Source organism: Lathyrus oleraceus, chromosome 4, assembly GCF_024323335.1.
Source record: "Lathyrus oleraceus cultivar Zhongwan6 chromosome 4, CAAS_Psat_ZW6_1.0, whole genome shotgun sequence".
Taxonomy (NCBI): Eukaryota; Viridiplantae; Streptophyta; class Magnoliopsida; order Fabales; family Fabaceae; genus Lathyrus; species Lathyrus oleraceus.
In genome coordinates, this window is record NC_066582.1 from 39,710,536 (window position 1) to 39,726,565 (window position 16,030).

Genomic DNA, 16,030 nt, shown 5'->3' on the forward strand with positions numbered 1-16,030 from the left:
AGCATTTGGATGCTCTTCTAAATAACTTTAATATAATTAGTAAGATATATTTTTGCAAGTGAGAGATTATTAGAATATTTTATTTAATTTTTATATTTCAATATTATTATATAGACATATATTTTTATTTAATTATATTAATTTAAAAATTAGAAGCCCTAATTGATTAATAATCTAATAAAAAATAATTAGATTTTTAATTAAATAATTAATTAAATATTTAATTAGTTAATACAAATTAAATATGAACGAATGTTAGGATGAATTATTTAAAATTAAAAAAACCATAATTATTCATTACAATATTTTGTATATTATCTCCTATTCCCATCAAAAGATGTCTATGACATAAATATTATCTCCTATCCCCGTCAGAAGACGTCTATGACATAATGAGTCAAGGTGAAGGAAGAATCACTTGTTAACAAATAAGAGTATTGATGTCATTTCTTACATATCATTTATTTTAAATCTATCCCTGTATTATTATAATTTTTTATAAATTAACATGACTTAGATCTTAAAATTATTTTATATGCATGTTAAATTTTCTATTTAACTTCTAAACTAAAGTATAATATAATTTTAATTTTCTTATTAGTTATGCCATGTATAAATTAATAATAAAAATAATTACAACAAAATGTTTATGATATACATAGCTAAAGAAGTTATTTAAAAACATATATAATTGCTTTAATGTGATTTTTTTATAAAAAATTGTTGATTTATAAATATTGAAGTGTTAGGTAAATTGAATGTTTCAGTTATTTGAAAAATATAAAATAATATAAAAGATATTTAATATATGATTATTTTATTTTAAGAATTAAATTAAATTATAAAGGATAAAAATGAACTTAGTTAAAATAATAAAGATAAAAGTGAATAAAAAATTATAAATTATAAATTATAGGTTAAAATGTTATTTAAAATAATGTCCAAAAAATAAATCATAAATTAGTAAAATAGAATATAAGATTGTGATAAAAAACCATTAACAAATCATTCTTTTATTATTAGATGAGCTTATAAAAATATAAATAAATATAAATAAACTGTATGCTATAAATTTAAAAGAGAGCCAAAATAATTTTAATTAAATAAATGGATTTTTAAATATTTTTTTGTGTCTTTAAATTTAATGATATATTTAGAGTCTTAATTATGGTGATGTTTAGGAATTACCAAAAACCTAAGATTAGGTGATGTGGGGGCGGTTGATAATCTTTTATTGTGGTAGAAGGATATCATAGATATGGAAAGAAGTTTGCCTTAGTTTTCAAATTTAGTTATTAAGAATGTGAGAAATCGATTTTTAACTACTTTTTAGAGTGATGCTTTGCTAGAATACAAAGTTTTGTATAAAAGAAACTTTTACTGCATTATAAAATTCATATTGAAGAGATAAAAAATAGATTATTGCCAAGTAAACATTTGCTTTAAACCGATAAACATGTTAATTGTGTGGCATGTAATTTCTTTATTAGTAATGAATTTTTGTTTACACTTTTGTAATATAACATATCATTGTTAGATAATATTACTATTATATTATTTTTTACTATTATTTATATTATCTATTATTTTTTACTATTATTTATTATTATCTATTATAATTTTTATTTCATAATTTTTTTTCATTCTGATAAAAACTCTAACCTCCTTTCTTTTTCTATTCTTCTTTCTCTTTTATTAACATGATACCAGAGTAAGATTAAAGACCACAATATGGAAAATGGACACAAGCCCTATTGGAAGTCCTTAATAATTCAAATGCTTAATAGAAGCTTTAAAAAGCATTACAGTAAAAACAGCTTATTGGATAAGTTGTTTTGGAAATAAGTTGTTTTTGCAATTCTGTTTTTTCTGTTATTCTTGGGCCTGTTTGTGGTTCCAATTTGTACCTTATAAATAGACATTGTATGTCATAGTTGAAAGGTTAATGCCATATGATTCAATTCTCTCAATCTTTCTCTATTTCTCTATCTCTCTCTATTCACATTATCATCTTCATCTTTCCCAAACACACTGTTTTTCACCACTCCATTTCTGGTTTTTTCCAACATTTGGCATCAAGAGCCTGGTTCTGATCCAATTCTGATCCAATTCCGCTGCAATCATGTCTGTTTCAAACGATAAAATACCTACCAATCTTCCAATCCTTGACTCGAAAAACTACGACAAATGGGCGAAGCAAATGAAGGTTTTGTTCGGCTATCAAGACGTTCTTGAGGTGATCAAAGATGGTGTTACGTCTCTCGTCGAAGGAGCTATGGATGCTCAAAAGGCTACGTTCAAAGAAGAGAAGAAGAAGGATTACAAAGCGCTGTTCTTGATCCATTCTTGTGTCGATGGTGACAACTTTGAAAAAGTAGGCGATTGCGATTCCGCAAAGCAAGCGTGGGAGATTCTTGAGAAGGCTTATGCAGGGGCTGCCAAAGCCAAAGTGGTGAGGTTACAAACTCACAAGCGACAGTTCTAGTTAATGCAAATGGAGGACAAGGAGTCGATAAACGATTATGTGACGCGTATTACGCGTGTGGTGAATCAAATCAAGTCGTGCGGGGAAACTACGGTAGAGCAGAATGTTGTGTCGAAGATCTTGCGTTCTTTAACGCCAAGATTCGACAACATTGTCGTTGCGCTTGAAGAATCGAAGGATTTATCGTCGTTGTCGAAGGAGGAGCTTCAAAGCTCACTAGAAGCTCATGAACAACGAATGGATGAGAGGGGAAACGATAAAGCGAAGTCGGAAATAGCATTGCAAGCGCGACTTCATGAGAAGAGTAAACGATCGGAGAGGAAAGGGCATCCGAGAGGGAAGTCCAATTTCCAGAATTTTGGTGGTAGAGATTCACAAAATTCAAAGGGGCAAAAAGGTGAGGGAAGCTCCAAGGAGGGTGATCAAGGAACCCACAAGCCATTTGACAAAAGTAACGTGAAGTGTTACAATTGTCAAAAGCTTGGGCATTTCGCAAAGTATTGCCACGCGAAACAAAGAGAAAATCGCGCGGATGAGGCGAAGTTTGTAACACCCTTCTACCCAAACGACATATTTATATATATTATCAGAGTACAACATGTAGAAGAGTTTACATTTCATACAACATGTTATTTCTCGCATCACAACATAACATATATTATTTATTTGATTTAAAACTTCGCAGCGGACAACAACATAATTATTATAATAATGTGTCAACATGATCTCCACAAAACATCTCAACAATTATTCATCATAAACAACATAAATAAAATGTAATTATCTATCGAATCCCATAACCCCGGTGTCACATGACCAGAGCATTTGACTCGACTCCGTAGAATAACTCTACACTTATTCTTCAAACCTCAACAATAGCTACTCCGCTGTATCTGCACATTGCTCATCATAGATGAACATAAACACATGCAGAAGGGGTGAGAATTACATTATTAAATAATAATATAACGACAGGAATATAAACATAATTATATATTTCACACATGCCAACGCAGCTCATCATAATCATCATAATCAACATACTTATGAACATCAACAAAACAACACATCAAATGCAATGCACACACCCATGCATGACTCAACACGACTCGGTATACCCATTTTGTGACCAACTACAGGATCACCACTCCCAGATTCATCACCATAGAATCCGAGTTCCCCGCAAGGAACCAAGCCTCTCAACAAGCCCGGAGTCAACAACATCATTGGAACTCAGTCCGTTCATCACTAGGCATCGGCCTTTCATGAATGCATGCACACCAAACATGCATCATAATCAACATCGCAACAACAACATCATATGATCATGTTATCTTTATCATTAATAGCATGACATACAACTCAACAAAACAACAACAACATTACATCTTAACACATGGATTCATCCCAATCAACCACAATAGGCCAAATCACAATTTCAACATAAAAATTAGTCATTTTTCAATACTGGAACAGTGTTAACCGGTTAACACCATGCGTTAACCGGTTAACGCGGGACAACAATACCTCTCCAGGCAAAACGCAACAGTGTTAACCGGTTAACGCTATAGGTTAACCGGTTAACGCAGGCAAAACTCAACATATTCACAAATTGTAACAGTGTTAACCGGTTAACACCCTGGGTTAACCGGTTAACGCAGACAAAACAGTAGTTCCTGCGCTAACACAAGGCAGAATGCAGAGTTCTCCGCATTTTCCGCCGTCGGAGGACTTCCGGACCTCCGATTCAACTTCCGTAAAAAGCTACGCGTTCGGGAAACGCGACTCACACAACTACGGATTCAATTTCAGCTTAATTCGACTTATTCATCATAGTACTAAACGACGGTAAACCCCAACTTCCCCAATCTTCCTAAATCCCCAAAATCCATCAACAATCCCACATAAATCATGAAATGCTCGCATATTATCATTTAATAAGGTTCAGACCCCTTACCTGAGATAATTCGGCAACTCAACGCTTCCGCTTTTCCGTTCTTCAGCCTTTGCTCTACAGCTTCTCCCTTCTCTGCAGCTTCTCAACTTCCACGTAAAACCCTTCTGTTCCAAAATGAGAAACTTTTTCTCTTATCCCAACTTATATATTTTCCAAAATAATAATAATAATAATCCAATAATATTTCCAATTAATTAATTAAATTAATAAATATTATATTAATTCAATTAAAATAATTAGCCTTATTTTATCGGGGTGTTACAACTCTCCCCCACTTTAGAAGTTTTCGTCCTCGAAAACATACCTCAAGCAAATAGAGCCGGATACGACTCCTTCATCTGATCTTCACGCTCCCAAGTCAAGCTCTCACCAGCTGGACCTCCCCAAACAACTTTCACTAGCGCAATCTTCTTACCTCTCAGGGTCTTCTCTTCTCGGTCATCTATCCGAATTGGCAACACCTCAACGGTCAAATTATCCCTCACCTGGATATCATCCAACCGAACAACATGCGAAGGATCCGCAATATATTTTCTCAACTGAGATACATGGAACACATCATGCAGATTAGAAAGCGACGGCGGTAAAGCTATCCGATACGCCACTTCCCCAACTCTCTTCAAAATCTGATACGGACCCACAAACCTCGGAGTAAGCTTTTTAGACTTTAAAGCTCTTCCCACACCTGTCGTCGGAGTAACTCTCAGGAACACATGATCTCCCTCTTGGAACTCAAGTGCCTTTCTCCTATTATCATGATAACTCTTCTGACGACTCTGAGAAATCTTCATTTTCTCCTGAATCATCTTAACCCTTTCAGTCGTCTGCTGCACAATCTCAGGTCCGAGTACAGCACTCTCACCTGATTCATACCAACACAATGGAGTTCTACACCTCCTACCATACAATGCTTCATATGGAGCCATACCGATACTAGCATGAAAACTATTATTATAAGTAAACTCCACTAACGGCAAATAACTATCCCAAGAACCACTCTGCTCCAACACACAAGCTCTCAACAAATCCTCTAAGGATTGGATAGTTCTTTCAGTCTGACCATCAGTCTGAGGATGATAAGCTGAACTCAACCTCAACTTAGTCCCCAACGCTTTCTGCAAACTTTCCCAAAATCTAGAAGTAAATCTGGGATCTCTGTCAGACACAATACTGGATGGAATACCATGCAGCCTCACTATCTCCTCAATATACAACTCTGCCAACTTCTCCAAAGAGTGATTAATCTTCATCGGCAAGAAATGCGCCGACTTAGTCAATCGATCCACAATCACCCAAATGGAATCATTACCTTTCACCGTCTTCGGCAATCCCGTCACAAAGTCCATGGAAATGCTATCCCACTTCCATTCAGGAATCTTCAAAGGTTGCATCATACCTGCCGGTTTCTGATGTTCAATCTTTGACTTCTGACAAGTCAAACAGGCATACACAAACTTAGCAACATCTCTTTTCATACCAGCCCACCAAAACAACTTCTTCAAATCTTGATACATTTTAGTTGCACCTGGATGGATACTCAACCCACTCCTATGGCCCTCTTCAAGAATACTCTTTTTCAATTCAGACACCTCAGGAACGCAAACTCTACCTTTAAATCGCAGGATGCCATTCTCATCAATCTCAAAATTACCACCATTACCCTGGTTAACCATAGTAATATGATCAACTAGAGCGACATCAACTTGCTGACCATTCCGAATATCTTCCAGAATTCCACTAGTCAACTTCAGCATACCCAACTTTACACTATCAGCGGAAACTTCACAACCCAAACTCATATCACGGAACTGTTCAATTAACTCAAGTTCCCGAACCATCATCATAGACATATGTAGAGACTTTCTACTCAGCGCATCTGCAACTACATTAGCCTTACCGGGATGATAACTCAATTCAAAGTCAAAATCCTTCAGTAATTCTAACCATCTTCTCTGCCTCATATTTAACTCTTTCTGATCAAACAGATACTTCAGACTCTTGTGATCACTGAACACTTCGAATCTGGAACCATACAGATAATGCCTCCACAATTTCAACACAAATACAACGGCTGCGAGTTCCAGATCATGCGTAGGATAATTCCTCTCATGAACTCTCAACTGTCTAGAAGCATAAGCTACAACCTTACCATTCTGCATCAAAACACCACCAAGACCCATCAAAGAAGCATCACAATAAACAACGAAGGACTCACCAGGATTAGGCAAGATCAACACTGGAGCACTGGTCAACCGCCTCTTCAACTCAACAAAACTTGCTTCACAAGCTGCATCCCACACATACACTTGGCCCTTCTTAGTCAACTGCGTCAATGGCAATGCCAGCTTAGAGAAGCCCTCAATAAATCTGCGATAATAACCAGCTAACCCCAGAAAACTGCGTATCTCAGTAGCAGACTTCGGAGTTTCCCACTGTAATACAGCATCAACTTTAGCAGGATCCACAGAAATCCCACCACTCGAAATCACATGGCCAAGGAAACTCACTTCCTTCAACCAGAACTCACATTTAGATAACTTTGCATATAATTTCTTTTCTCTTAACACCTGCAAAACAATTCTCAGATGTCCTGCATGCTCTTCTTCCGTCTTAGAATATATCAATATATCATCTATGAACACCACAACAAAATTATCAAGGTACGGATGAAATATACGATTCATATATTCCATAAACACACCTGGAGCATTAGACACACCGAACGGCATCACAGTGTATTCATAATGACCATACCTCGTACGGAAAGCAGTCTTCGCAATATCATCTGACTTCACTCGGATCTGATGATAACCCGACCGCAAATCAATCTTACTGAAAACATGAGCTCCAACCAACTGGTCCATCAAATCATCAATCCTCGGTAATGGATACCGATTCTTGATAGTCACCTTATTCAACTGCCGATAATCGACACACAACCTCATCGTACCTTCTTTCTTCTGCACTAACAATACTGGTGCACCCCAAGGAGAAACACTTGGACGCACAAACTTCTTCTCAAGCAATTCTTCAAGTTGCTTCTTCAATTCAACTAATTCAGTTGCCGACATTCTATACGGAGACATCGACACTGGACTCGTACCTGGTACTAAGTCAATGGCAAATTCGACTTCACGTTCTGGAGGTAAATTGCTTACATCCTCCGGAAACACATCCTGAAATTCACAGACAACAGGCAAATCTACACTCACCACTTTCTTATCCGCTTGCAGAGACGCAAATAAAGCGAATATCTGAGCTTCCTCTTTCACAAAATCCCCCACCTGCCTAGCAGATAGAAATCTTGCCTCATCATTCTCACCAACTTCAGAAAACCGTACCGTCTTCCTATAGCAGTTGATAAACACGCCATAGAATTCTAGCCAATTCATTCCCAGAATAATATCGATTCGGTGCAAGGGTAAGCACACCAAATCCACCACGAACTCTCTCTCGAAGATCGTCAATTGACAACCTCGACAGACAACCGAAGTTTTCACAGAACCATTAGCAGGAGTATCTATCACCATACTTCCGCCTAGGGACGACATAATCACACCAATCCTAGTTGCACACTCATATGAAATAAACGAATGAGTAGCACCAGTGTCAACAATAGCAAGCAATTCAACATTATTAATCAAGCAAGTACCTTTAATCAGATTATCTTCTTTAGGAGCTTCAGTCCCACTCAGAGCAAACACCCTACCAGTAGTATGAGCTGCAGTAGCCGCCTTCTTCGGTTTCGAGCACTGCGAACTGATATGACCTTTCTCGCCACAATTAAAACATGTCGGACCAGCATCCTTACATTCCGTAACTCTATGACCAGTCTGACCGCATCGGAAACATCTCAGCACTTTCTTGGTACAGCTATCAGCACGGTGGCCTGGCTCGCCACACTTGAAACATTTACCAGCTATGGAAGATCCTCCCCCACTTGGCTTCTTCTCATCTACCACTTTCTGCTTACCTTTACCATTCGGAGATGCATAAGGACTACCACGATCCTTATTCTTCTTCTCACTAAGACTTTTGTAATGAGCAGTCCTAGCCTTGCTATCTTCCTCAAATATCCTGCACTTATTAACCAATGTAGGAAACCTACGAATCTCCTGGTAACCAATGCCTTGTTTGATCTCGGGACGCAACCCGTTCTCAAACTTGACACACTTGGATCCCTCAGCATCAGCATTATTATAGTGAGGACAGTACTGCACCAGCTCTTCAAACTTCGAAGCGTAGTCAGCAACAGACATGTTACCCTGCTTCAGTTCTAGAAATTCCATCTCCTTCTTACACCGCACATCAGCAGGAAAATATTTCTCCAGAAAGACCGTCTTGAACCTTTCCCAAGTCATCTCAGTACCTGGTATTTCAATTCTCTGTCGAGTGTTATCCCACCAGTTTTCAGCCTCTTCAGATAACATATGCGTACCAAACTGCACCTTCTGTGCTTCAGTACACGTCATCACCCGGAAAATCTTCTCAATCTCCTTCAGCCAAATCTGAGCACCATCTGGATCATAGCGCCCTTTGAATGTAGGAGGGTTATTCTTCAGGAACCTTCCCAAATTCTTAAACTCGTCGACCGGCGGATTCTGCTGCGCCTGCATAGCCTGCGCCATAGCAGCCAAAGCCTCAGCAATCGCACGGTCATTTTCTCCAGCCATACTCTGCACAACACAACCACAACCGTTAAATATCGACAGTGTCATTTACACTAATCGACCAACAGGGAAAACCTCACATTATGACTCGACTGGACTGACAATGCTCTGATACCACTAATGTAACACCCTTCTACCCAAACGACATATTTATATATATTATCAGAGTACAACATGTAGAAGAGTTTACATTTCATACAACATGTTATTTCTCGCATCACAACATAACATATATTATTTATTTGATTTAAAACTTCGCAGCGGACAACAACATAATTATTATAATAATGTGTCAACATGATCTCCACAAAACATCTCAACAATTATTCATCATAAACAACATAAATAAAATGTAATTATCTATCGAATCCCATAACCCCGGTGTCACATGACCAGAGCATTTGACTCGACTCCGTAGAATAACTCTACACTTATTCTTTAAACCTCAACAATAGCTACTCCGCTGTATCTGCACATTGCTCATCATAGATGAACATAAACACATGCAGAAGGGGTGAGAATTACATTATTAAATAATAATATAACGACAGGAATATAAACATAATTATATATTTCACACATGCCAACGCAGCTCATCATAATCATCATAATCAACATACTTATGAACATCAACAAAACAACACATCAAATGCAATGCACACACCCATGCATGACTCAACACGACTCGGTATACCCATTTTGTGACCAACTACAGGATCACCACTCCCAGATTCATCACCATAGAATCCGAGTTCCCCGCAAGGAACCAAGCCTCTCAACAAGCCCGGAGTCAACAACATCATTGGAACTCAGTCCGTTCATCACTAGGCATCGGCCTTTCATGAATGCATGCACACCAAACATGCATCATAATCAACATCGCAACAACAACATCATATGATCATGTTATCTTTATCATTAATAGCATGACATACAACTCAACAAAACAACAACAACATTACATCTTAACACATGGATTCATCCCAATCAACCACAATAGGCCAAATCACAATTTCAACATAAAAATTAGTCATTTTTCAATACTGGAACAGTGTTAACCGGTTAACACCATGCGTTAACCGGTTAACGCGGGACAACAATACCTCTCCAGGCAAAACGCAACAGTGTTAACCGGTTAACGCTATAGGTTAACCGGTTAACGCAGGCAAAACTCAACATATTCACAAATTGTAACAGTGTTAACCGGTTAACACCCTGGGTTAACCGGTTAACGCAGACAAAACAGCAGTTCCTGCGCTAACACAAGGCAGAATGCAGAGTTCTCCGCATTTTCCGCCGTCGGAGGACTTCCGGACCTCCGATTCAACTTCCGTAAAAAGCTACGCGTTCGGGAAACGCGACTCACACAACTACGGATTCAATTTCAGCTTAATTCGACTTATTCATCATAGTACTAAACGACGGTAAACCCCAACTTCCCCAATCTTCCTAAATCCCCAAAATCCATCAACAATCCCACATAAATCATGAAATGCTCGCATATTATCATTTAATAAGGTTCAGACCCCTTACCTGAGATAATTCGGCAACTCAACGCTTCCGCTTTTCCGTTCTTCAGCCTTTGCTCTACAGCTTCTCCCTTCTCTGCAGCTTCTCAACTTCCACGTAAAACCCTTCTGTTCCAAAATGAGAAACTTTTTCTCTTATCCCAACTTATATATTTTCCAAAATAATAATAATAATAATCCAATAATATTTCCAATTAATTAATTAAATTAATAAATATTATATTAATTCAATTAAAATAATTAGCCTTATTTTATCGGGGTGTTACAAAGTTTGCTAGGGAAGAAGCGAATGATGATAATACGCTTCTTGTGATGATCACGGAAGAGAATTATGGCATGAGAGAAGGGCTGGACAGCCGTGGCAGCAGTGCAGACAATTCTGCAGAAACGCGTTCGGAGAAAAACGGAATGGTAACGGTTCGAGATGGAATTCAAAGTAGCGATGAGTGGTACTTGGATTCTGGTTGTTCGACTCATATGACGGGAAGAAAGGATTGGTTTGTCAAGATCAATCAAGCCACGAAGAATAAAGTGAGATTTGCCGATGATACGACGTTATCCGCCGATGGCGTTGGAGATGTCTTGATCGTGAAGAAAGATGGTGGTCGTTCATTGATCAAGGATGTGCTGTACATTCCAGGAATCAAATGTAATCTCTTGAGCATTGGCCAACTACTCGAGAAAGATTACATTATTCGCATGGAAAACAAGGTATTGCACGTTTTGGACCGAAAGGGAGTTTTGGTACTTAAAGCACCGATGGTTGCCAATCGAACTTTCAAGATAGCATTGAAAGTAATGGAGCATCGATGTTTAGCTACAGCGGCAAGTCGTGAGGAGTGGTTGTGGCATTACCGTCTTGGTCATCTCAATTTTCGAGATCTCGACGCGTTGCATAGACATGGTATGGTGACCGGGCTGCCAAGAATCGTGGTTCCAGCTGAGTTGTGTGTTGAATGTGTTCAAGGGAAGCAACACAAGAGTGTTTTCAGCAAGGATACAGGTCATAAGACCAAGCATCTTCTCGAGGTGGTGTATTCGGACGTGTGTGGGCCGGTGCAAGTCAATTCGTATGGAGGTAACCGATACTTTGTCACGTTTATTGATGATTTCAGTAGGAAGCTGTGGATTTATCTAATCAAGAGGAAGGATGAGGTGTTTGATATGTTCAAACGATTTAAATCCATGGTTGAGCGACAAAGTAGTCACAAACTCAAAATTCTCAAAACCGATGGAGGAGGAGAATTTACTTCGAGGGAATTTGGGAGTTATTGTGACGATGAGGGTATTGTGCGTGAGGTTGTACCACCCTATACGCCTCAGCAAAATGGTGTTGCCGAGAGAAAAAATCGGACGATTATGAACATGGTGCGTAGCATGTTGAAAGCGAAAAATCTTCCGAAAGAGTTGTGGGGAGAAGCTGTTTCTACAGCTGCCTATTTGATAAACAGGTGTCCTACAAAGAAGCTGGACAAGGTTACTCCAGAAGAGGTATGATGTGGACACAAGCCAAGTTTGAGTCACTTGCGTGTTTTCGGTTCGGTAGCGTTTCGACATATTCCGGGTCAGATTCGAAAGAAATTAGATGACAAGGGTGAAATGATGTTGCTGGTTGGTTATCATCCTACCGGAGGCTACAAGCTGTTTGATATGAGTAACAAGAAGATTGTGATAAGTCGAGATGTGATCGTGGACGAGTTTCGGCAGTTTGACAGCAGAAAATCTGCCATATCAGTTCAGGAAATCAATTTGCCTCAAGATGAAATCGATTTCATGCAGGAAAATCAGCATTCTGGAGCTGCTGGAACTGGTTCTGGTGAGGTTGAAATCGATTTGCCTCAAGGTGAAATCGATTTCATGCAGGAAAATTTGAATTCTCAGCCTGCTGAAGGTACTGAGGAAAATTTGATTTCATGCAACCTTTTGTAACCGAAACAGGTGAATAAAGTAGACGACCAACAAGGCAAAGAGGATTGCCTCAAAGACTCCGTGATTGTGAATTATTCCGAGATAGCGAGATCAACAATGAGGGTGATCTTATTCACTTCTCTCTAATGGCCGAATCCGAACCGGTGAATACGGAGGAGGCATTAAGCGATCCAAAGTGGATGTGTGCGATGAAAGAAGAACTGAATTCGATTGAGAAGAACAGTACTTGGATGTTGGTTGATTTACCGAAAGGTAAAAAGGCGATAGGTGTGAAGTGGGTCTACAAAGTGAAAGCGAATCCGAAAGGCGAGATAATCAAGCATAAAGCTCGATTAGTAGCGAAGGGATTTTTGCAAAAGGAAGGGATAGACTTCGATGAAGTGTTTGCTCCAGTTGCAAGGCATGAAACCATTCGGTTAGTTGTTGCGATGGCAAATAACAACAGTTGGCCATTGTATCAAATGGACGTCAAATCTGCGTTTTTGAATGGTCCACTTGATAAGGAGGTATATGTGAGACAGCCACCTGGTTTTGTGATCAAAATTCAAGAGGCAAAGGTCTATAAGTTGAGGAAGGCACTCTATGGTTTGAAACAAGCTCCAAGAGCTTGGAACAAACGCATAGATGGATTTCTTAGCGATGTTGGTTTCAAGAAATGCGTATCCGAACATGGAGTTTATGTGAAACCGGATGCAAGTGAGGGAGTAATCATTCTTTGTCTTTATGTGGACGATTTGTTGATTACCGGCAACTGTGAAAATAACATTTCAAAGTTCAAAGGAGAGCTTATGAAGGAATTTGAAATGAGTGATCTTGGTATCATGAAATACTTCTTAGGCATAGAGTTCCAAAGGACAAAATTGGGACTGCTCATGCACCAAAGAAGGTATGCCATGGAAATTCTGAAGAGGTGTGATATGGAGCATTGCAATGCTGCCACAACACCAGCCGAGACACGATTACAACTGTCCAAGAGTGAAGAAGAACAAGATGTGGATCCTACTCAATACCGGAGATTGATAGGATCATTGCGTTACTTGTGCAATACGCGGCCAGATTTGGCGTTTAGTGTCGGTATTGCGAGTAGATTCATGGAGAGGCCGAAGGTATCACACTTGGCAGCAGTTAAGAGGATCCTTAGATATGTGAAAGGTACTCTTGGTTGTGGAATTTTGTTTCCGGCAAGCGACATGGGCAGAAGTTGTGAGTTACTCGGATACACCGATTCCAATTGGTGCGGAGATAAGGATGATCGAAAGTCTACGGCGGGGTATCTCTTTATGTTCGGTAAGGCACCAATCTCTTGGTGTTCGAAAAAGGAACCGGTTGTAGCCCTCTCTTCTTGTGAGGCCGAGTATATAGCAGCGTCGATGTGTGCATGCCAAGCTGTGTGGCTGGTGAATCTATGTAAGGAGTTGGACAGCAGTAGAAATGGGGTTGTTTTGCTACTTGTGGACAACATTTCAGCGATAAACCTTGCTAAGAATCCCATAGCACATGGGAGGAGCAAGCATATTGAAATGCGATTCCACTATTTGAGAGAATTGGTGAGCTCCGAACAGTTGCGTTTAGGGTACTGCAGAAGCGAAGAACAAGTTGCGGACTTGTTAACGAAAGGCGTGACAAGTAATGTGTTCAAGAGACTTGTGAAGAAGTTGAGCATGATGAGTGTGGAGCATTTGAATTAAGGTGGTGTATTGGAAGTCCTTAATAATTCAAATGCTTGATAGAAGCTTTAAAAAGCACTGCAGTGAAAACAGCTTATTGGATAAGTTGTTTTGGAAATAAGCTGTTTTTGCAATTCTGTTTTTTCTGTTATTCTTGGGCCTGTTTGTGGTTCCAATTTGTACCTTATAAATAGACATTGTATGTCATAGTTGAAAGGTTAATGCCATATGATTCAATTCTCTCAATCTTTCTCTATTTCTCTATCTCTCTCTATTCACATTATCATCTTCATCTTTCCCAAACACACTATTTTTCACCACTCCATTTCTGGTTTTTTCCAACAGGCCCTAGCTAAGCGTGAGTTGGTTATTGAAGTTGTTTTTTTATTTGTTTTGAGTTCTACATTGTTTTGGTTCTTGGAATGTTAAATGTAAAAATGTGCGAGAACAACATGTCGCTTAGAGCTAGTTTTGGGGATGAAATCGAAACATATTTAACATGAGATTGGTTGACTCAATGAGATATTTATAACAATAAAAATTTCCTATAATTTTGTTGTTATAGATTGAAATTCTTTTGGATCGTTCTACATTTGAATTTATTTATATTTGAAATTCTGGTATGCAGATCTCAGATATCGCATACAATGTCACGACACCATGATCAACACATTGTCACAACACAATCAATATAAGTGTTTAAGTAAGTAGCAAGAAATAAATAACACAAATAAATGTTAACCCAGTTTGGTGTAACATCACCTACATCTGGGGGCATCCAAGCCAGGAAGGAAATCCACTATAACAGAATTAGTTTGAAGTTCTAAACAACCTCTGATTTTATAAACTTCTCACCTAATCTCTACTCGTGGAATTTTCTATCTAGGATTTTCTTAGATATGAGACCCTTCTCACTTCCCTTCAATCATACGATAGTGACAACAACTTCTAACAGTAAACAGAAGACATACTTTCAATGAAACAGAATCCACTATTGCTTAAAATCTCATGAGTGATTCATAATTACAAATCAATAATACAAGTCCAATTCAAGTATCAAAGAGATACTATAATGACTCGCAAATAACAATGACAATTAAACCCTAAAAACAAAAATTTCCAGTGCAGCTTCATTGCTTTCTTAGGTTTAGATTCGTCCTTTAAATAGCCCTAGAAAGCATGGACTTCGGGCTTGATTAATATCAGATCCAAGGACTGTTGCACAATCTTCTGCATAATTGATTCCAATCATATCCGATGTTTCCTAAAATGTTCTGACATCCTTACTTTGGAAACAAGGCAAAGCACAAATTGTCTTTTACATTTAAAACATGTGTTTCTTGGACCACCTAACTCGTGAAACAAATCTTCAGAGGATCTTCAGATATCTCACGATAGAAACAAATCTTTCAAGAAACTGAAATAGGGCACACTACGATGTTGAACCAACATGTCAGGATATCTTGTCCAACATCTTGCTAGAATACATGTTTTTCCAAAATGCAACCAATCACTACACCTCAGACTTAACAATCTCCCCTTTTGGCAAATTTTAGCCAAAATAACCTTTGCATAGCCCAACTAGAAAGAGGGTAAGCCTCACAGCAATAAGGAGCAATATAAACAACACACAAGCACAAGAAAAAAAATGATATTCTCCAAACCAAAAACAACAGAGGCAAGCGCATAAGAACAAAAAACCTAGCCTCACAACAGAGAGAATTAAAATCTTACACCAAGAACCTGCTTAAGAGAAAAATAAATTCTCTTAGTCAGGATATCGATACATTTGA